This window comes from Oncorhynchus clarkii, chromosome 20 (genome assembly GCF_045791955.1).
Source record: "Oncorhynchus clarkii lewisi isolate Uvic-CL-2024 chromosome 20, UVic_Ocla_1.0, whole genome shotgun sequence".
NCBI classification, from domain to species: domain Eukaryota; kingdom Metazoa; phylum Chordata; class Actinopteri; order Salmoniformes; family Salmonidae; genus Oncorhynchus; species Oncorhynchus clarkii.
Window position 1 is genome coordinate 23990090 of NC_092166.1, and position 23026 is coordinate 24013115.

General features: G+C 41.3%; 1 protein-coding gene across 1 annotated transcript in view; it reads left to right on the forward strand.

Annotated features, from left to right (window-relative positions):
• The window catches only part of LOC139377348 (uncharacterized), a 44224-nt gene that overhangs the window by 1481 nt on the left and 19717 nt on the right, over nt 1–23026 (forward strand). The gene's annotated exons all lie outside the window — the stretch shown is intronic.

Below are 23026 nucleotides of genomic sequence, written 5' to 3' on the forward strand. Positions count from 1 at the left end.
ATCTGTTTTTTGAAGCAAGGTTTGCTGTTCATTTGAGCAATATGAGATGGAACGGAGTTCCATGCAATAATGGCTCAATATAATACTGTACACTTTCTTTAATTTGTTCTGGATTTGGGGACTGTGAAAAGACCCCCGGTGACATGTCTGGAAGCCAAGATTACACCTTATTGCAGTATGAAAACTAGTCCTATAACTAAGTTATTTATTTGTGTAATGCAAGGATTGGTTTGTACACTTGAATTGCACCACTTGCACTGTGCTGCCACACATACTCAAATTTCTTTAACCCTAGTGCCACTTCCATGTTATGAAGCTATAATTCTGTTTACATTACTAATGAGAGTGTTTAGACAAATAAAAAGAAAAACACCTCAGCTGAAAGAAAGTTATTTATCATACATGGACCAAAGCAGAAGTGTGTAATGCACCGTCAGGCTGGGTGCAACACATTCAGACTACTATGGTCACAAGATAAGTGCTTACGTTTCTGAAGTAGTACCAGAGTAGATTCAACATGTGTGCAATTGTTTATCTTGTGGCCTTCTGCTGCAGGCATGTGGGGGATTCCACACCAGGAAGGCCCAAATATATTTTTGGGTGTTTCAGATTGTTCTGGCAATTCTCACATATACACTTCATTGGAAGGATGTTTGACATGCTTTCACATTTGTATCACATACATTATTAGACCTCTTTTAGACCTATACATGCTTCCTGTAAGACCCTATGATCTGTGAACCGTACATGATACAGACAACATATTGGTGTCTTATACTCCTTATAGTGTGCTCTAAAATATGGAGTATGTCTAGATTCTGAAATAAAAAGTCACATTCATTTATTAAACATTTAAAATATGTATGTAGTTATATTTATATCTCAGAAGTGCCCTTTTTGATTTGACTTATTTTTACTCTTTAAGCACATCACATTTCCAGAGTGGGCTCTCTGGTACTTTTGAAGATATGACCCATTGTATACATAGAAATTGACTTTACAGGCCATTAACCAATCACAGCTCTGCTTTAGGATTGTACATTCAGGAAATCACCAGCAGAGGGAGTTCCCTTTGAATCCATTTTCCCATTCACTGTGTTGGTGGTGCTCATAAAATGTATCATAACTTTAAAAGTAGCAGAGAGCCCACTCTGGAAATGTGATGTACTTGTAGAGTATATTGTTTAAAACAATGTCTAAAAATGAACAAAATTTAAAAGGGTACTTTTGAGATATTAATATGAATATTTGTAATGTTGAATAAATTCTTGCGAAAAAATAATATTTCAGAAACTAGACATACTCCATATTTTAGAGCACACTGTAAGGAGTATAATGACACCAACACATTGTCTGTATCATGTACGGTTAACGGATCATAAGGTCTTACAGGAGGCATATATAGGTCTAAAAAGGGCCTAAAATTTCATCATGATTTTCTCAAACATGGTTTGTGATACAAATGTAAAAAGCACATCAAACATCCTTCCTCCCAATGAAGTTTCTATGTGAGAATTGCCAGAACAATCCAAGATGTCAAAAATGTTTTCAGGACTTCCTGGGGTGGAATGGCACATATAAGACATCATTAACACTCAGACAAAAAGGTCTCTAGAAGGGTTCTTCAGCTTCTTCAACTTTTTGGGGTTCCATATAGAACCCTCCGCCTGGGACAAAAAAGTATTCTTCAAAGAGCTTTCCTATGGGGACAGCCAAAGAACCTATTTAGGTTCTAGATAGTACCTTTTTTCGTAAGAGTGTAGACTACCTATTGATATTCTAACCATGCACACTCCTACTTTTCTATGTATTTGACAAGGTTTATCACTTTGAGAAAATGAAAATGGGAAACATTACCAAACAGCCTTGATAGTTTACCCATTCATGCATGACCCTACGCCTGCGTGTTGTCGCTGTGGTAGCCTTGCTCATTCAGCCAATATGTGATGGATATACATGCTTGGTAGTCTATATGAACTTTTGAAATATACTGTTTTATACATTGGACAAATGTGTCTAGCTGTGGCCTTGTTTTTTTCTGTGTCACTTCCAATCCCTTCAAAGTCTGTAATGAAACATGTTAGGTCAAGGTAGTGTTGCTGCATGTGTTAACATCATTTGATTATCTGATTCTGGATTCAGATCAGCTTTTGACTGAATTGTCCACATGTGAAATAAGGTGTCAGTCATCACTTATTTATGCAATCTTTGCAATATACTGTAAATCTTCATAGCTTTGAAATACATCAAATACTAAGCTCATACTGGAAGTACCCAACCTGTTATGAATAGTGAAAAGGACAGATATGCTATTCAATCAAAGAAATGTGTAGCTGTTCTCTGTTTTCTGCTTCTACATCTCCGTTGCTTGCTGTTTGGGGTTTTAGGCTGGGTTTCTGTATAGCACTTTGTTACATCGGCTGATGTAAAAAGGGATTTATCCATACATTTGATTGATTGATTGACTAATATCAATATCTACAAACTTAAAGAAAGTGTATTGTCCAATTGAAACCTCCCATCTACAGTTACAGTACAACAGAAGAAAATATTAAAGCATTTTCCCTCATTAGTGATGTAATGACCTCGTCTCTTTCTGTGGCAGCGCCATGCTGGAGCTGGTGGGTGTCTTTGCTTGAATAGCCTCATGTCAATAATTGCATAGATTGGCCCTGCACAACAAAAGGCGTAAGTGACTGACCCCAAACCACTTCTGGTCTAGACGCCAAATATGTTTGTTCAACAAGAGCAAGCTGAGAACACAGCATGTAGCGGAAAGAAATCCTTTGTTTCCCCAACACTATTGTTGGACTGTTGTCGCTTACAATTACGCTCAAATGTGATCACCCAGAACTCAACTCCCTGCGTTGATCACCCTGTCGGATTTTATGACCCTTGGTTTTATGACCCTTGGTTGACCCTCGTCTGGAACTCTATGTATTCCAGTTTTAACAGATGGTTTATTTTTGATGGGTTTTCAGCAGCACCCTACAAACCTTCAAGTTTAGAGCAGATGTTATTTACAGCAACAGACTGAGTACTCCCATAGTTTACCACACTTATACCGGAGGTGTGCCAGGTATTACTTGTTTTTCTGTCATCTCTTATTTTGTGTGCTATCTGCACAGTACTTTTGTGAACCATATTGATGAGATAGTATCTCATCCAGGATACTGCATAATACAAGTGCTGTAACACCCTATAGCCTGAGGAATGGGTTTGCAGTACAAGTTGTGCCACGTGCTGCTCTTCCTCTTTGCCGGAAGTTGTGGTTCCCCTTGCCAGGTTCTAGTCATCAGACTCACTTAGATATCACGCATGCTTGTATGATCCTCCCAGCAGCTCACAATGAGATCACAGAGAGGTTAATAGGATTGGAGCATGCACTTCACTTCTGCGTGGCTCAGTTGGTAGAGCATGGTGCTTGCAACGCCAGGGTTGTGTGTTTGATTTCCAAGGGCGACCAGTATGAAAATGTATATACTCTACTGTAAGTCGCTCTGGGTAAGAGCATCTGCTAAATGACAAAAATGTAAAATTGCATTGACCTGAATTTTAAAAAGGCAGGTGAAGTGATAGAGCTTAAGAGACCTAGTACACACTGCACAGCTCACTGTGGTTTCAGGTAGAGGTCGACCGATTCATTGGAATGGCCGATTAATTAGGGACGATTTCAAGTTTTCATAACAATCGAAATCTGTATTTTTTTACACCTTTATTTAACTAGGCAAGTCAGTTAAGAACACATTCTTATTTTCAAAGACGTACAGTATGTACAGTGGGTTAACTGCCTTGTTCAGGGGCAGAACGACAGATTTTTACCTTGTCAGCTCGGGGATTCAATCTTGCAACCTTACAGTTAACTAGTCCAACGCTCTAACCACCTGCCTCACGAGGAGCCTGCCTGTTATGCGAAGGCAGTGAGAAGCCAAGGTAAGTTGCTAGCTAGCATTAAACTTATCTTATAAAAAACAATCAATCAATCAATCATAATCACTAGTTAACTACACATGGTTGATGATATTACTAGTTTATCAAGCGTGTCCTGCGTTGCATATAATCGATGCGGTGCGCATTCGCGAAAAAGGACTGTTGTTGCTCCAATGTTTACCTAACCATAAACATCATTGTCTTTCTTAAAATCAATACACAGAAGTATATATTTTCAAACTTGCATATTTAGCTAAAAGAAATCCAGGTTAGCAGGCAATATTAACCAGGTGAAATGGTGTCATTTCTCTTACGTTCATTGCACACAGAGTCAGGGTATATGCAACAGTTTGGGCCGCCTGGCTCGTTGCGAACTAATTTGCCAGAATTTTACGTAATTATGACATAACATTGAAGGTTGTGCAATGTAACAGGAATATTTAGACTTAGGGATGCCACCCGCTAGATAAAATACAGAACGGTTGCGTATTTCACTGAAAGAATAAACGTTTTGTTTTCGAGATGATAGTTTCTGGATTTGACCATATTAATGACCTAAGGCTTGTATTTCTGTGTGTTATTATGTTATAAGTCTATGATTTGATAGAGCAGTCTGACTGAGCGATGGTAGGCACCAGCAGGCTCGTAAGCATTCATTCAAACAGCACTTTTGTGCGTTTTGCCAGCAGCTCTTCGCTGTGCTTCAAGCATTGCGCTGTTTATGACTTCAAGCCTATCAACTCCCGAGACTAGGCTGGTGTAACCGATGTGAAATGGCCAGCTAGTTAGCGGGGTGCGCGCTAATAGTGTTTCAAATGTCACTCGCTCTGAGTCTTGGAGTAGTTGTTCCCCTTGCTCTGCATGGGTAACGCTACTACGAGGGTGGCTATTGTCGATGTGTTCCTGGTTCGAGCCCAGGTAGGAGCGAGGAGAGGGACGGAAGCTATACTGTTACACTGGCAATACTAAAGTGCCTATAAGAACATCCAATAGTCAAAGGTATCTGAAATACAAATCGTATAGAGAGAAATAGTCCTAGAATTCCTATAATAACTACAACCTAAAACTTCTTACCTGGGAATATTGAAAACTCATGCTAAAAGGAACCATCAACTTTCATATGTTCTCATGTTCTGAGCAAGGAACTTAAACGTTAACTTTCTTACATGGCACATATTGCACTTTTACTTTCTTCTCCAACACTTTGTTTTTGCATTATTTAAACCAAATTGAACATGTTTCATTATTTATTTGAGGCTAAATTGATTTTATTGATGTATTATATTAAGTTAAGATAATTGTTCATTCAGTATTGTTGTAATTGTCATTATTGCAAATAAATATAAAAAATCGTCCGATTAATCGACATCGACTTTTTTTGGTCCTCCAATAATCGGTATCGGTATCGGCGTTGAAAACTCATAATCGGTCGACCTCTAGTTTCAGGTGAGTGCCCTTACGGGGAGGATCAGTGTTTATGGTCTTTAATCTCAGGGTCCTGAATACTGTTTGATTCTAAGCAGAGTTCTGATATTGCCTGTTGTACATTCAACATGAAAAGCTGCTCTTTGAAATGATCAGACAAGGAAAAAACAATAAAAGTGTAACAGTCTTGAAGATGTGGTGATTTCTCCGCAGTACATTCATACGAACCATAAAAGTCCATAGAAATGTCATTTTTCATACAGGATACATCTCCAGTAAGGTGTCATGCGGCCTGTATCCCAGCGTGTTACCTGGAGATGAATGTATGAGCGTCTTGTCAGTGTTGACTAACTCGCCAGTTTGACTTGTATGAGCCTACATGACAGTGTATATCTGTGGAATACAGAGTAATGGGGAAAGGAAAATGGTAGATATTAGGAAGCTGTAATGTGCCCCAGCACATGAGGGAGTAATTGTGCACAAGTGAAAGTGGCAGTGAAGGAATAGTCAGATCAGAGAGGTAATGAATGCTCCACTTATTCCCTGAGTACATTGCGTGACTGCTCCCTGGCAAGGCCCGGACCGCCCTCAGGGCTCAGTGTAATGCACAAGAAAGGAAAGTATGTATCAAGTGCCACGACATTGGGTTTTATACATCAGTACTTATTGGTGGGGATCTAATGACCTCGCATGACACAACAAGGATGCTGTGTGTGAATGTTAACAATTAATTTCTAAAGTGAGTTTGTAATCTATCACCTATTGTAAACCCAAATTTAATTTGTTATAATCAAATGAAACAGCCATTATATACTGTACCTAAAATGTTGAATCAGAACATACATTTTCCTTAGAACTACTGTATAGGTCATGTCATTTTAGATCTGAATTATATCCCAGATGTAGCCAAATGAAGCTAATCTGAGCTAATGTGTTTGAGGCGCTGCCAGTTGAGTGAATTGTACCATGTTAAAGCAAGCGAGATAGACTGGATTATCATCCATAACCTTAAAATGCTCTTCTGAAACTCACTGTAACAGTACAGTAGCGTGATAGTCTTCAAACGGAAATGCAGAAGAGGTTATAGGTTTAGTATAATGATATTGAGAGTTGAGTGAAAAGGGTTCTGAAATGTTATAGAACTGGTACAAAGGGAGCCAAAGGCCCCACCAAATGATGAAGTACCACTAAGAAAGCATCACTTTAATGTAAAACCTTTGTAAGTACTGTGTTGAATTGTGATGTTGCACACTCTGCAGTCTGGTCACAGTTCCATATTTCCATTTCCAGTTGTAGTGCTTATCATGTTGACCAGGGGGATCAAGGGGCTAGAATGGAATCAGTACACAGAAGAGGTCTTGGGTTCTCCCTTCTCCTCCATGTTTAACTAGGTGCTCTGAGTATCATGTAGAAATTGGCTATCGGAGGGCAGAGTGTTTGGCAGCTGCACAACCTTCTCTGGCAGATTTCCTTCAACTTGCGTGCAGAACGGGGAAATTCCATTTTCTTTTGTCATCATGTTTGAATAGACTGTTTTTCAATAAGGATAAGAAATTTTTATATATATAGAAATTCTCTTTGTTCTTCTTTCATCCTGATCTGTCGGTCATTGTTACACTTCATCCAAAAATCAATTTTTCACTTCATTCTTATTTCCAGAAACAATGCCTTGATTGATCATGAAGAGTGTTTTTAGAAATAGTAAACATTTTTGGCTTGTTCTGTTTCTAACAAATAGTTGTTATTAACAGCAACGATTCAAATCTTAGCAGATGTTATTCTGATATTATACGTATGCATGCTGTGATCCAACATGTATTTTACTTATGTTTTCTACTTGTCAGTGATATTCAGTTATCCGATATTGGTTGTGTTCAATCAGCCAAAGGCAACATCAATGGAAAATATTGTATTTTTTATTTGACCTTTATTTAACTAGGCAAGTCAGTTAAGAACAAATTCGTATTTACAGTATAGATCATGGAAAACTATTTGTCTGCTCTCAATAGCGTGAGGAAGTGACCTTAATATGTCATAAAGTAGCGGTACTAACCTTGGTCGTATTGCATGATGACTGCAGTGCTAACTGATTTGGCACAAGTCCTTTTTGTTTAAACTGTGATTTTTCATCTGTTATCAGATCATAAAAAACATCTACTTAACAAGCATTTTCACAACACATGTTATTATCAATTTTGGCACGATAACGAAGACAGTCACAAAACAAGAAATGTATGTTAATGGAAATATATTGATTTATCGATGGATTACTGGCGTTCGATTAATCAAGCCCAAAGATACGTGTTCAAAAGTGAATATGACGGAAGAAATTATGATGAATTATTATGTGTAAATGCAAAATAATGTTTACATCTTTATTATTTTCATGACTGCTACAGCTACGACGGACATGCATTGTGCTGGACAATGGACAATACAGGTGTTTAAAGCTCTTATGAGACTTACCCAAGAAGACTCACAGCTGTAATCACTTCCAAAGGTGTTTCTAACATGTATTGAACCTTTCTCTAATGACAAATCCACCTGCTCTTCGGACTAGTCAACATACAAAACTATATCGACTCAAGAACCCCGACAAAGACTGTTGTCACCAAACAATTTTTTTGTGTCAACTCGCACTCCAAGTTTTGTCTACAACACCACAGTCGTTGATCATCAATGCACTAGACAACATAGATCAGACAAGTGAATGAGAAACCCTGGGGATGGGGGCGTTTAGACAGTAACAAATTAGTTTAATTTGTTAATTAAGCTTTTATTTGAGGTATATTATGCTACATTGTGTAAATAACAACAATGACAATTTTATATTATATAGTTTCAACATGACTGTAAAAGTAAGTAGTCCTATATAGATTTCATATTTGGATCCTCAATTAACTTCATGATGTGTATTTAGGCTACTCTCCTTGAGATTCCCAGTGATGTTCAGTGCCTTGCAAAAGTATTCATCCCCCTTGGCGTTTTTCCTATTTTGTTGCATTATAATCTGTAATTTAAATTTATTTTTATTTGTATTTCATGTAATGGACATACACAAAATAGTCCAAATTGGTGAAGTGAAATGAAAAGAGTAGCTTGTTTAAAAAAAAAATACAAACGGAAAAGTGGTGCGTGCATATGTATTCACCTCCTTTGCTATGAAGCCCCTAAATAAGATCTGGTGCAACCAATTGCCTTCAGATGTCACATAATTAGTTAAATAAAGTCCACCTGTGTGCAATCTAAGTGTCACATGATCTGTCACATGATCTCAGTATATATACACCTGTTCTGAAAGGCCCCAGAGTCTGCAACACCACTAAGCATGTAGACCTAGGAGCTCTCCAAACAGGTCAGGGACAAAGTTGTGGAGAAGTACATAAGTACGTGGGTATTAAAAAAAATATCAGAAACTGAACATCCCACGCAGCACCATTAAATCCATTATTAAAAAATGGAAAGAATATGGCACCACAACAAACCTGCCAAGAGAGGGCCGCCCACCAAAACTCACGGACCCGGCAAGGAAGGTATTAATCATAGAGGCAACAAAGAGACCAAAGATAACCCTCAAGGTGCTGCAAAACTCCACAGCGGAGATTGGAGTATCTGTCCATAGGACTACTTTAAGCCATACACTCCACAGAGCTGGGCTTTACGGAAGAGTGGCCAGAAGAAAGCCATTGCTTAAAGAAAAAAATATGCAAACACGTTTGGTGTTCATCAAAAGGCATGTGGGAGACTCCCCAAACATATGGATGAAGGTACTCTGGTCAGATGAGACTAAAATGGAGCTTTTTGGCCATCAAGGAAACGCTATGTCTGGCAAACTCAACACCTCTCATCACCCCGAGAACACCATCCCCACAGTGAAGCATCGTGGCAGCAGCTGTGGGGATGTTTTTTATTGGCAGGGACTGGGAAACTGGTCAGAATTGAAGGAATGATGGATGGCACTAAATACAGGGAATTTCTTGAGGGAAACGTGTTTCAGTCTTCCAGAGATTTGAGACTGGGGTGGAGGTTCACCTTCCAGCAGGACAATGACCCTAAGCATACTGCTAAAGCAACACTCAAGTGGTTTAAGAGGAAACATTTAAATGTCATGGAATGGCCTAGTCAAATCCCAGATGTCAATCCAATTGAAAATCTGTGTTATGACTTAAAGATTGCTGTACACCTGCAGAACCCATCCAACTTGAAGGAGCAGGAGCAGTTTTGCCTTGAAGAATGGGAAAAATTCCAAGTGGCTAGATGTGCCAAGCTTATAGATACATACCCCAAGAGACTTGCAGCTGTAATTGCTGCAAAAATAGTTATGTATGCTCAAGTTTTCTGTCTTTTTTGTCTTCTTTCTTGTTTGTTTCACAATAAAAAATATTTTGCATCTTCAAAATGGTAGGCATGTTGTGTAAATGAAATGATACACACCCCCCAAAAAATCAGTTTTAATTCCAGGTTGTAAGGCAACGAAATAGGACAAATGCCAAGTGGGGTGAATACTTTTGCAAGCCACTGAATACTATCCTCTGCACCTTACAGTCACTGACCCCCCCCCCCCCCCAGCAAGGTTGAAATCAGTCACAGAAGTTTCTCATTCAGTTGGCCCCTGACCCCTCTCCCCCCCCTTCACCAGTGATTGATTACGAAGTATCACCAAAAAAATTGAAGGATGAGAAGTGAAAACAGGAAAATCATAGTCACAGTAACAGAATGATGTCCTCCTCCTGATATAGGTACAGTGACTATAGAAAGTCTACACCCTCTTGAACTTTTTTCTCATTTTGTTGCGTTACAAATTGGGATTGTAATAGATTTAATTGTAATTTTGTCATTGATCTCCACAAAATACTCCCTAATGGAGTATATACAAATCTACACTGGAATTGCTTACCAAGAAGACAGAGAATGTTCCTGAGTGGCCAAGTTACAGTTTTCACTTCAATCTGCTTGAAACTCTATGGCAATACTTGAAAATTGCTGTCTAGCCATGAACCCCAACACACCTAAACAGAGCTAGAATCATTTTGAAAAGAATAATGGACAATACAGGTGTTTAAAGCTCTTATGAGACTTACCCAAGAAGACTCACAGCTGTAATGACTTCCAAAGGTGTTTCTAACATGTATTGAACACTTCTCTAACCAAGGTATATTAGTGTTTTATTTTCCTTTAATAAAAAAAGCTATTGTATTTTGACAGAAATCTTCATCTTTGACATTAGAGTATTTTGTGTAGGTTGTTGACAAAAATGACAATTAAATCCATTTTAATCACACTTTGTAACATAATGAAATGTGAAGAAATCCAAGGGGGGATAGACTTTCTGTAGGTACTGTACACTAACTACTTGTTATTGAGTAATGAGTTTTAGCCTCTTAGGAAATCAGCACAATGTCTCTTTAAGAGGCTCTTCGTGTTGTAGGCATGTAGTAAAGCTCATCAGGCGAGCAGTTGCGTGACTGCAGAAGACTGGGTTCTGACCTCAGAAATGGTTATGAAAACGATCTGTTGATCAGTGCAGCGTGTAGGAGACCAGCCCTGCAGAAATGAGTGGGGAGCCACCTCTTGCACTTCAGAGTTGGGCCTTATTGCCTTTACAGCACTAGACACGCACCAAGACATACAGTGTATTCGGGAAGTATTCAGACCCCTTGACTTTTTCCAAATGTTGTTACGTTATAGCCTTATTCTAAAATTGATTAAATAAAACATTTTCCTCATCAATCTACACACAATACCCCAAAATGACAAAGTGAAAACAGAAATACCTTATTTACATAAGTATTCAGACCTTTTGCTATGAGAATAGAAATTGAGCTCAGGTGCATCCTGTTTCCATTGATCATCCTTGAGATGTTTCTACAACTTCATTGGAGTCCACCTGTGGTAAATTCAATTGATTTGACATGATTTGGAAAGGCACAAACCTATCTATGTAAGGTCCCACAGATGTCAGTGCAGGTCAGAGCGAGGAATTGTCCGTGGAGCTTTTTTTTGTGGAAAAAGTCAAGGGGTCTGAATACTTTCCGAATGCACATATACCCATTCTAGAGGTGGTATGGAGCAGGAAGCTCCATTGGCTTCCCTGAGAGTTATTATGTTGTTTATTATGTTGTTTACATATACCCATTCTAGAGGTGGTATGGAGCAGGAAGCTCCATTGGCTTCCCTGAGAGTTATTATGTTGTTTATTATGTTGTTTACATATACCCATTCTAGAGGTGGTATGGAGCAGGAAGCTCCAGTGGCTTCCCTGAGAGTTATTATGTTGTTCCTTCCCTTAGAGCTTAGATAGGATTTCTGTGTCATTTATAGCATACTTTAGAAGGTTGATAGATTTATTTGGCGTTCATTGCTTGAGGGCCATCTCTGTTGCATTGTCCTTGATGTCATTATTTACATATTCCCCCTCCATAGCCACCCAGGCCTTGTCACAGCCACTTTGTGTAGTACTACTCTATACATGCTCCAAGCCAATTAGCCCCATGCATTAAAGGCTCCGGGCTGATTACATTAGACATGACACTGCTTATCCTTCCTTGGCAGCTGGGCTCGTATTCCTCTTGTCTCATTCACTTCTTTAGCTACCCTGTTACTCTACTTGCAGAAGTGTTTAAGAGAGAGTTATATTTTCAGATCCTGGCTGCGTTGCTGTTTTCAGTTTTAACCTAGTTTTATACTTAAAATTGGATTTGACAATAGCTAATGGGGAAGTATGCATGAGTAAATCATGCGATCAGTTGATTTCTACAACCAGAGATTGTGAAGGTCAGTGGGTTTAGGTTGGATTTGATAAATTAAAGGAGAGACAAATACTTATTGAAAAGCCAACACATTCTCCTGGACCCCGGATTGCATGCTCAGTTTTATTTTGCATGGAGTCAGCCATTAGTCTGACTGAAGCGACCCATGTGACTCAGCGCAGGCAGAGCTGTGACCATACTGGTCTGGAAAGGAGACACATCGATGGCTCTGAACGAACTTTATTTAACTCTCTGCAAACTGGAAACGATTTATCCGGAGGCTGCATTCATTGTAGCTGGGGATTTTAACAAGGCTAATCTGAAAACAAGACTCCCTAAATGTTATCAGCATATCGATTGCGCAACCAGGGGTGGAAAGACCTTGGATCATTGTTACTCTAACTTCCGCGACGCATATAAGGCTCTGCCCCGCCCCCCTTTCGGAAAAGCTGACCACGACTCCATTTTGTTGATCCCTGCCTACAGACAGAAACTAAAACAAGAGGCTCCCACGCTGAGGTCTGTCCAACGCTGGTCCGACCAAGCTGACTCCACACTCCAAGACTGCTTCCATCACGTGGACTGGGAGATGTTTCGTATTGCGTCAGATAACAACATTGACGAATACGCTGATTCGGTGTGCGAGTTCATTAGAACGTGCGTTGAAGATGTCGTTCCCATAGCAACAATTAAAACATTCCCTAACCAGAAACCGTGGATTGATGGCAGCATTCGTGTGAAACTGAAAGCGCGAACCACTGCTTTTAATCAGGGCAAGGTGTCTGGTAACATGACCGAATACAAACAGTGCAGCTATTCCCTCCGCAAGGCTATCAAACAAGCTAAGCGCCAGTACAGAGACAAAGTAGAATCTCAATTCAACGGCTCAGACACAAGAGGCATGTGGCAGGGTCTACAGTCAATCACGGACTACAGGAAGAAATCCAGCCCAGTCACGGACCAGGATGTCTTGCTCCCAGGCAGACTAAATAACTTTTTTGCCCGCTTTGAGGACAATACAGTGCCACTGACACGGCTTGCAACGAAAACATGCGGTCTCTCCTTCACTGCAGCCGAGGTGAGTAAGACATTTAAACGTGTTAACCCTCGCAAGGCTGCAGGCCCAGACGGCATCCCCAGCCGCGCCCTCAAAGCATGCGCAGACCAGCTGGCCGGTGTGTTTACGGACATATTCAATCAATCCCTATACCAGTCTGCTGTTCCCACATGCTTCAAGAGGGCCACCATTGTTCCTGTTCCCAAGAAAGCTAAGGTAACTGAGCTAAACGACTACCGCCCCGTAGCACTCACATCCGTCATCATGAAGTGCTTTGAGAGACTAGTCAAGGACCATATCACCTCCACCCTACCTGACACCCTAGACCCACTCCAATTTGCTTACCGCCCAAATAGGTCCACAGACGATGCAATCTCAACCACACTGCACACTGCCCTAACCCATCTGGACAAGAGGAATACCTATGTGAGAATGCTGTTCATCGACCACAGCTCGGCATTCAACACCATAGTACCCTCCAAGCTCGTCATCAAGCTCGAGACCCTGGGTCTCGACCCCGCCCTGTGCAACTGGGTACTGGACTTCCTGACGGGCCGCCCTCAGGTGGTGAGGGTAGGCAACAACATCTCCTCCCTGCTGATCCTCAACACTGGGGCCCCACAAGGGTGCGTTCTGAGCCCTCTCCTGTACTCCCTGTTCACCCACGACTGCGTGGCCACGCACGCCTCCAACTCAATCATCAAGTTTGCGGACGACACAACAGTGGTAGGCTTGATTACCAACAACGACGAGACGGCCTACAGGGAGGAGGTGAGGGCCCTCGGAGTGTGGTGTCAGGAAAATAACCTCACACTCAACGTCAACAAAACTAAGGAGATGATTGTGGACTTCAGGAAACAGCAGAGGGAACACCTCCCTATCCACATCGATGGAACAGTAGTGGAGAGGGTAGCAAGTTTTAAGTTCCTCGGCATACACATCACAGACAAACTGAATTGGTCCACTCACACAGACAGCATCGTGAAGAAGGCGCAGCAGCGCCTCTTCAACCTCAGGAGGCTGAAGAAATTCGGCTTGTCACCAAAAGCACTCACAAACTTCTACAGATGCACAATCGAGAGCATCCTGGCGGGCTGTATCACCGCCTGGTATGGCAACTGCACTGCCCTCAACCGTAAGGCTCTCCAGAGGGTAGTGAGGTCTGCACAACGCATCACCGGGGGCAAACTACCTGCCCTCCAGGACACCTACACCACCCGATGTCACAGGAAGGCCATAAAGATCATCAAGGACATCAACCACCCGAGCCACTGCCTGTTCACCCCGCTATCATCCAGAAGGCGAGGTCAGTACAGGTGCATCAAAGCTGGGACCGAGAGACTGAAAAACAGCTTCTCAAGGCCATCAGACTGTTAAACAGCCACCACTAACACTGAGTGGCTGCTGCCAACACACTGACACTGACTCAACTCCAGCCACTTTAATAATGGGAATTGATGGGAAATGATGTAAATATATCACTAGCCACTTTAAACAATGCTACCTTATATAATGTTACTTATACCCTACATTACTCATCTCATATGCATACGTATATACTGTACTCTATATCATCGACTGTATCCTTATGTAATACATGTATCACTAGCCACTTTAAACTATGCCACTTTGTTTACATACTCATCTCATTTGTACATACTGTACTCGATACCATCTACTGTATCTTGCCTATGCTGCTCTGTACCATCACTCATTCATATATCCTTATGTACATATTATTTATCCCCTTACACTGTGTACAAGACAGTAGTTTGGAATTGTTAGTTAGATTACTTGTTATTACTGCATTGTCGGAACTAGAAGCACAAGCATTTCGCTACACTCGCATTAACATCTGCTAACCATGTGTATGTGACAAATAAAATTTGATTTGATGTTTTTTTTCCCTCTGAGATTGAGACCTCTTGTTGTTCATATTTGAAAATCCTGTGCTTGTGGGTGTAGCTGTGTGGCTGTGCTCAGTACCCTCCAAGCTCATCATTAAACTTGAGGCCCTGGGTCTAAATCCGCCACGTGCAACTGGTTGCTGGACTTCTTGACGGGATGCCCCCCAGGTGGTGAAAGTAGTAAAAAACACCTCCACTTCGCTGATACTCAACACTGGGGCCGCACAAGGATGTGTGCAGAGCCCCCTCCTGTACTCCTTGTTCACCCATGACTGCGTGGCCTCGCATGCCTCCAACTCAATCATCAAGTTTGAAGACGACACAACAGTAGTAAGCCTGATTATCAACAATGACGAGACAGCCTACAGGGAGGAGATAAGGGCCCTGGAAGTGTGGTGCCAGGAAAATAACCTCTCACTCAACATTAACAGAACAAAGGAGTTGATCGTGGACTACAGGAAACAGCAGAGGGAGCACCCCTTACCGTACACAATGTCACAGGAAGGCCAAAAAGATCATCAAGGACAACAACAACCCGAGCCACTGCCTGTTCACCTCGCTATCATCCAGAAGGCGAGGTCAGTACAGGTGCATCAATGCTGGGACTGAGAGGCTGAAACACAGCTTCTCAAGGTCCTCAAACTGTTAAATTCTGTTAAATAGCCATCACTAGCACATTAGAGGCTGCATATACAGTGGGGAGAACAAGTATTCGACACACTGCCGATTTTGCAGTTTTTCCTACTTACAAAGCATGTAGAGGTCTATAATCTTTATCATAGGTACGCTTCACAAAAATCAAAAATCCAGAAAATCACATTGTATGATTTTTAAGTAATTCATTTGCATTTTATTGCATGACATAAGTATTTGATCACCTACCAACCAGTAAGAATTCCGGCTCTCACAGACCTGTTAGTTTTTATTTAAGAAGCCCTCCTGTTCTCCACTCATTACCTGTATTACCTGCACCTGTTTGAATTCTTTACCTGTATAAAAGACACCTGTCCACACACTCAATCAAACAGACTCCAACCTCTCCACAATGGCCAAGACCAGAGAGCTGTGTAAGGACATCAGGGATAAAATTGTAGACCTGCACAAGGCTGGGATGGGCTACAGGACAATAGGCAAGCAGCTTGGTGAGAAGGCAACAACTGTTGCCGCAATTATTAGAAAATGGAAGAAGTTCAAGATGACGGTCAATCACCCTCGGTCTGGGGCTCCATGCAAGATCTCACCTCGTGGGGCATCAATGATCATGAGGAAGGTGAGGAATCAGCCCAGAACTACACGGCAGGACCTGGTCAATGACCTGAAGAGAGCTGGGACCACAGTCTCAAAGAAAACCATTAGTAACACACTACGCTGTCATGGATTGAAATCCTGCAGCGCACGCAAGGTCCCCCTGCTCAAGCCAGCGCATGTCCAGGTCCGTCTCAAGTTTGCCAATGACCATCTGGATGTTCCAGAGGAGGAATGGGAGAAGGTCATGTGGTCTGATGGGACAAAAATAGAGCTTTTTGGTCTAAACTCCACTCACCGTGTTTGGAGGAAGAAGAAGGATGAGTACAACCCCAAGAACACCATCCCAACCGTGAAGCATGGAGGTGGAAACATCATTCTTTGGGGATGCTTTTCTGCAAAGGGGACAGGACAACTGCACTGTATTGAGGGGAGGATGGATGGGGCCAGGTATCGCGAGATCTTGGCCTACAACCTCCTTCCCTCAGTAAGAGCATTGAAGATGGGTCGTGGCTGGGTCTTCCAGCATGACAACGACCCGAAACACACAGCCAGGGCAACTAAGGAGTGGCTCCGTAAGAAGCATCTCAAGGTCCTGGAGTGGCCTAGCCAGTCTCCAGACCTGAACCCAATAGAACATCTTTGGAGGGAGCTGAAAGTCCATATTGCCCAGCGACAGCCCCAAAACCTGAAGGATCTGGTAGAAGGTCTGTATGGAGTGGGCCAAAATCCCTGCTGCAGTGTGAGCAAACCTGGTCAAGAACTACAGGAAACATATGATCTCTGTAATTGCAAACAAAGGTTTCTGTACCAAATATTAAGTTATGCTTAATATTCTGATGTATCAAATACTTATGTCATGCAATAAAATGCAAATGAATTACTTAAAAATCATACAATGTGATTTTCTGGATTTTTGTTTTAGATTCCGTCTCTCACAGTTGAAGTGTACCTATGATAATGACAGACCTCTACATGCTTTGTAAGTAGGAAAACCTGCAAAATCGTCAGTGTATCAAATACCTGTTCTCCCCACTGTACATAGACTTGGAATCATTGGCCACTTTAATAATGGAACACTAGTCACTTTAAGAAAGTTTACATATTTTGCATTGCTCATCTCATATGTATATACTTTATTCTATCCTATTCTACTGTATCTAAGTCTATGCCACTCTGTCATTGCTCACCCAATATTTATATATTCTTAATTCCATTCCTTTATTTGAGATTTGTGTGTATTGCTGTGAAATTGTTAGGTATTACTGTTAGATATTACTGCACTGTTAGAGCTAGAAACACAATGTCATAACTTCTGCCGAAGTCGGTTCCTCTCCTTGTTCGGGCGGTGTTCGGCGGTCGACGTCACCGGTCTTCTAGCCATCGCCGATCCATTTTTAATTTTCCATTTGTTTTGTCTTGTTTTCCCACACACCTGGTTTTCATTCCCTCATTAAGTGTTGTGTATTTAACCCTCTGTTCCCCCCATGTCTTTGTGCGAAATTGTTTGTTGTAAGTGCTTGTGCACATTGTTGTCTGGTGCGCGACAGGTTTTGTACCCACGTTGTTATTCTGGATGCCGGTGGTTTTGTATATTATATATTATTACCCAGTTCTACTCTCCTGTGTCTGACTTTTCTGCCACCAGTGAGGCACCCCTTACACACAAGCATTTCGCTACACCCTTAATAACATTGGCTAAACAAGTGTATGTGACAAATCCGATTTGATTTGAGTGAGACACATAAAATAGCCAACCATTATAAGCACAGCCCCCTTCATTATCGATGCATTGTTCCGACAACATCGAAGAGCCATTCCAGACTCTGAAGTCAGAAGGACTTCAGGAGATAGGTGTTAGCCAGACTAGGTAGCCATATGTTTGAACATTACATAATCCAAGATTGGTCATAAAATTATTTTCAGCTCTTCTTTAGGACTGCCATGATATCACTTAGCTTTTATGCAATTGGTGTCTCTCAAACATGAAACCTATAACAATGCCTTTATAAATAGTTAAAGATGCTGTTTGGGATCTTAAATACAACAAATTCGTAACATATTGTTCAAATTGGATTTCTAACATAACATACAAATTGGCCAAAAAAAGGACATAACATGTCATACGAAATGGATGATGTAGTGCACAATTGGATGACGTAGCACACAAAAAAAGAGGACCAATTTTGGCTCGAGAGCATCACTTTCAAAATGACTGGCAAAAATGATACAAAAGTTCTGGAGCGTCACTTTTATTTGTTTTTGTATCATTTTTTTGTATTTTACGATCTTGTCTAATCGCTGCAACTCCCCAACGGGCTCAGGAGCTTAACCCGGAAGCCAGCTGCATCAATCGGAGGAAGGAAACACCGTTCAACTGGTGACCGGGGTTAGCCTTCAGGCACCTAGCCCGCCACAAGGAGTCGCTAGGGCGTGATGAGCCAAGTAAAGCCCGCCCGGCCAAACCCTCCCCTAACCCGGACGAGGCTGGGCCAATTGTGAGCAGTCCTATGGGACTCCCGCCTACGGCCGGTAGTGGCACAGCCGGGAATGACCCGGGTCTGTAGTAACGCCTCTAGCACTGCGATACAATGCATTAGACGGCTGCGTCCTTCGGGAGGCCTTGAGCATCACTGTAATGCAGAGGTGTCAAACCCATTCCATAGAGGGCCTAGTGTCTGTAGTGTTTTTGTTTTTCCTTTCAATTAAGCTCTAGACAACCAAGTGTGACCTTAATTAATCAATAAATTACAAAGGAGGAACGAAAACCCACAGACACTCGGAAGGCAGAGTGTCTGTGGGTTTAATGGAACAACACAGAGGGAAATGAAAGTGCAGCTGATCCGGAATTCTAAAGGACTGATTCAGAAAGTGGAATGGAATTAAGGGTAGATCATTTGGGTAATTCTGCATTTGGATAGTTGATATTTTGGCTATTGCTCAAAATCTGATCACATAAGCAAATTAGATCACTAATCCTTCCAAAACCCACAAAGGAATATTTTTGTTAGTAGCAGTATTTTGGGACAGGTTTCAGTTGCTCTCCTTGATTCAATGTCAATGGAATAAAATGATTGCCTTGGAACCACATTAACCAAGTTTGCATCCAACCTTTTTATGGAATTAAAGTACATGTCGGATAATGACAGGACTGACGGAAACATAACATTTGTTGGTAATCTTTCCAAATGTAGACAAAACAAAATACGCTAAACAAGGTCATCTACAAGTTTCTGCTAGGTAAAGCCCCGCCTTATCTCAGCTCACTGGTCACCGTAGCAGCACCCACCCATAGCACGCGCTCCAACAGGTATATCTAACTGGTCACCCCCAAAGCCAATTCTTCCTTTGGCCGTTCTCTGCTGCCAATGACTGGAACGAACTGCAAAAATCTCTGAAGCTGGAGACTCTTACCTCCCTCACTAGCTTTAAGCACCAGCTGCCAGAGCAGCTCACAGATCACTGCACCTGTACATAGCTCATCTGTAAATAGCCCATCCAATCTACCTCATCCCCATACTGTATTTATTTATTTATCTTGCTCCTTTGCACCCCAGTATCTCAACTTGCACATTCATCTTCTGCACATCCTACCATTCCAGTGTTTAATTGCTATATTGTAATTACTTTGCCACCATGGCCTATTTATTGCCTTTACCTCCCTTATCCTACCTCATTTGCACATGCTGTATATAGATTTTTCTACTGTATTATTGATTGTATGTTTGTTTATTCCATGTGTAACTCTGTGTTGTTGTATGTGTCAAACTGCTTTGCTTTACCTTGGCCAGGTCGCAGTTGCAAATGAGAACTTGTTCTCAACTATCCTACCTGGTAAAGGTGAAATAAAACATATGTCTTTTTGTGTCAGTAACATTTATTATGCAATAAATGTCAGTGGAAATGCTTTTATGCGCAAATATTGATAGAAAACAATCATATTGAAGAACACTTGGAGTCACGCGATGATATGTTTTGTTGTCCTCCCTCTATGACTTGGGAAATCATAGCCTAATAAACTGTAGGCTACAGATTAAATAAATGATGATGAACTTCACAGTGTGGTGAAAGTGTTGGTGATGAGTTTGATGCTCTTTTCCAATAAATATTGAGTGTTCTATTCTGGTGACATGATCGTCAAATCTCGCTCTTTTGTCCATAATAATCTCATCATGTAGGCCACAGGCTTTCTGCAATATTTAGAGGTAATGAGCCATTATGATGGTCCGTGTCAGTCCAATCACCATAGATCCTGATGGGAGTGATTGACAGTTGTCATGGAGAGAAGAGGGCATTCCATCATGGCCAGCAGATCCCTGCGATGGCGAGAGATATTCTCCATGTCAGAGAGGTCCCATCCCTCATGCCCAGGGGGACGGTGTTACAAGGACAGATATCCTGCAGGACTCTGGCCTTGACCCTCCCTGTCCTTGGGTCTCTGCATACAGTACTGAGGAATGACCTGCTGAGCCTTTTCAATAGACCAGGCTGAGAGATGGTCCTCAAGAGCCAGTCAGTGACCTTCTTATAAACATTTTCAAATTGCCAATGATAATCATGAGTATGATATGGACCAAATCACTGTAGACAGGCAGATACAGACAGTGTACATCTGAGATTGGGTTTGTAATTCTCATGTTTTTGATATTATGAAGAAAGAACATGAACCAGAATATTTGGCAGTGTTGTCATTCCATTCCCTAAGACACTATTTCCACGGCATAAGTACACATCTGGTTGTAAATGTGTCTGTCTGGGTTTGATTAGCATCCATTCACCCATCAACAACAGCAAAACTGCATTATTTAGCAGATGCTCTTATCCAGAGCGATTTACAGGAGCAATTCGGGTTGCATGCCTTGCTCAAGAGCACATAGGCATATTTCTCACCTAGTCGGCTCAGGGATTCAAACCAGCAACCTTTTTGATTAGTGGCCCAACGCTTTAACCGCTAGGCTACCAAATGATTAGTGTAGATTTCATACTGCAGGTCTATCTATCATGTCAGACTGTTACGTATTGCATCAGCCCAGACAGGAATGTGTATTTGGACAAACCTTATTCTGTGGGAAAAAAATACTCTCTAAAACCACATATATTGTTGAAATAAACAATTAACTATGCAAATGTGGCTTTTCAGTTCAGGAATATTACTTGAAGTGGCCCTCTATGTATTTTTACAATAACCTGTAGGAATTTAATTTGACAGTCCCTAAACCGAACTCGCTTTTACAACACTTTTATAACAATGGCTGTATAACTGTAAACATGTTGTCTTTGACTCTTTATCTAAAGAGATGAGGTAGTTGGATATGCAGCATTCCCCTATAGGGATGAAGCTTAGTTTATGGGGCTTTTATATGTTTTCATTTGTTCCATGCCAACACATGAAGAAGCAGACATCTGCTTTCATTATAGACCACAGCTTTAAGGATTCTCCCCTCCATGTTTTTCTCGTCAAGCGCTGAAGGCTGCACTGGATCCATTCGGTGGATTTAGTTTGTAAATTATGTTATGTACAGTGTATTTGTGTGTGTATATGAGCCATTGTCAGATGTGACATTCTGTCCATTTGGGCTTGAAACACAGCACATGCATTAAGTATGGAAGTGTGTGAGGGTGACAGATTAAAATGTCTGAACACTATTGGGTCTGTCGCACAGTAGGCTTTTAACCTGAAGTGTTCAGGCCTCATTGACCCTGTCAGGGCCTGATGTGGAGTGGTGCTGCACACCACAGAGCAGTGTTGGGATGCTAATGAGAGCAAGCACGCTCAAAGCCAGGCGGGAGGTGAGTGGGAGCCAGAGCCGCCTGCACATCCCGCACGCAACGGAGAAGGATTTACTCTTATATCACTAGGTAGCTTTGAAGTATCCTGGGGTGTTCACTCTGGTCAGCAATGACTCAGTCGAAGCTAGTGGGTCTCATCTAGGCTGCCTCTGTTACAGCAAACCACACAGAACAGAGAATCTTACATCAGCTTCAGTGTTAAGATATAAAGAACGGTATTGTTTTTCAGACATACTGTAGTCAAAATGTCACCAAGGCCTGGCACAGAAACTGTGGGATCCAAACTGGGTTTGAACATCTTTTAAATGGGTTGTTTGTATTCTCACGTTTTTAGTTTGACCTCAACAGTCTCACCATGTTAACGTTCAATTGAATTAAGTCTGGTCCACTAATAACAATTCCTCAATTTTTATGGTCTGTGTACAATTGCCTTTGTCCTCTTTTGTTTTTGGTGAGAGTCTGACAGTGTAGCAGTGACCGCCCCAAGTCAATAGTCACCATAGAGGCATCATTTTGGCAACTAAGAGCAGAACATCCGGTCATAGATACTGTACCTCTGAAGACTGTGTTCAGACTGGCGATTCCTAACACAAGTGCTTCATTAGTTTTCCTCCTATGTCCTCCTAGGCAGCATCACATCAACATTAATGTAAACTGTACTACGCCATCTTGTTTATACACAAGGGAAGTTTAAACACAGGTCTGTCAAATAAATTACAGAGTTAACCATATAAACCAAGGTTTATTAAAGATAAGAGGCAATAAATATAATTCATACAGATGAACAAATCAAATCAAATTGTATTTGTCACATGCGCCGAATACTGTGAAATGCTTACTTGCAAGCCCTTAACCAACAATGCAGGTCAAGAAATAGAGTTAATAAAATATATGCTAAATAAACTAAAGTTTAAAAAAACCGA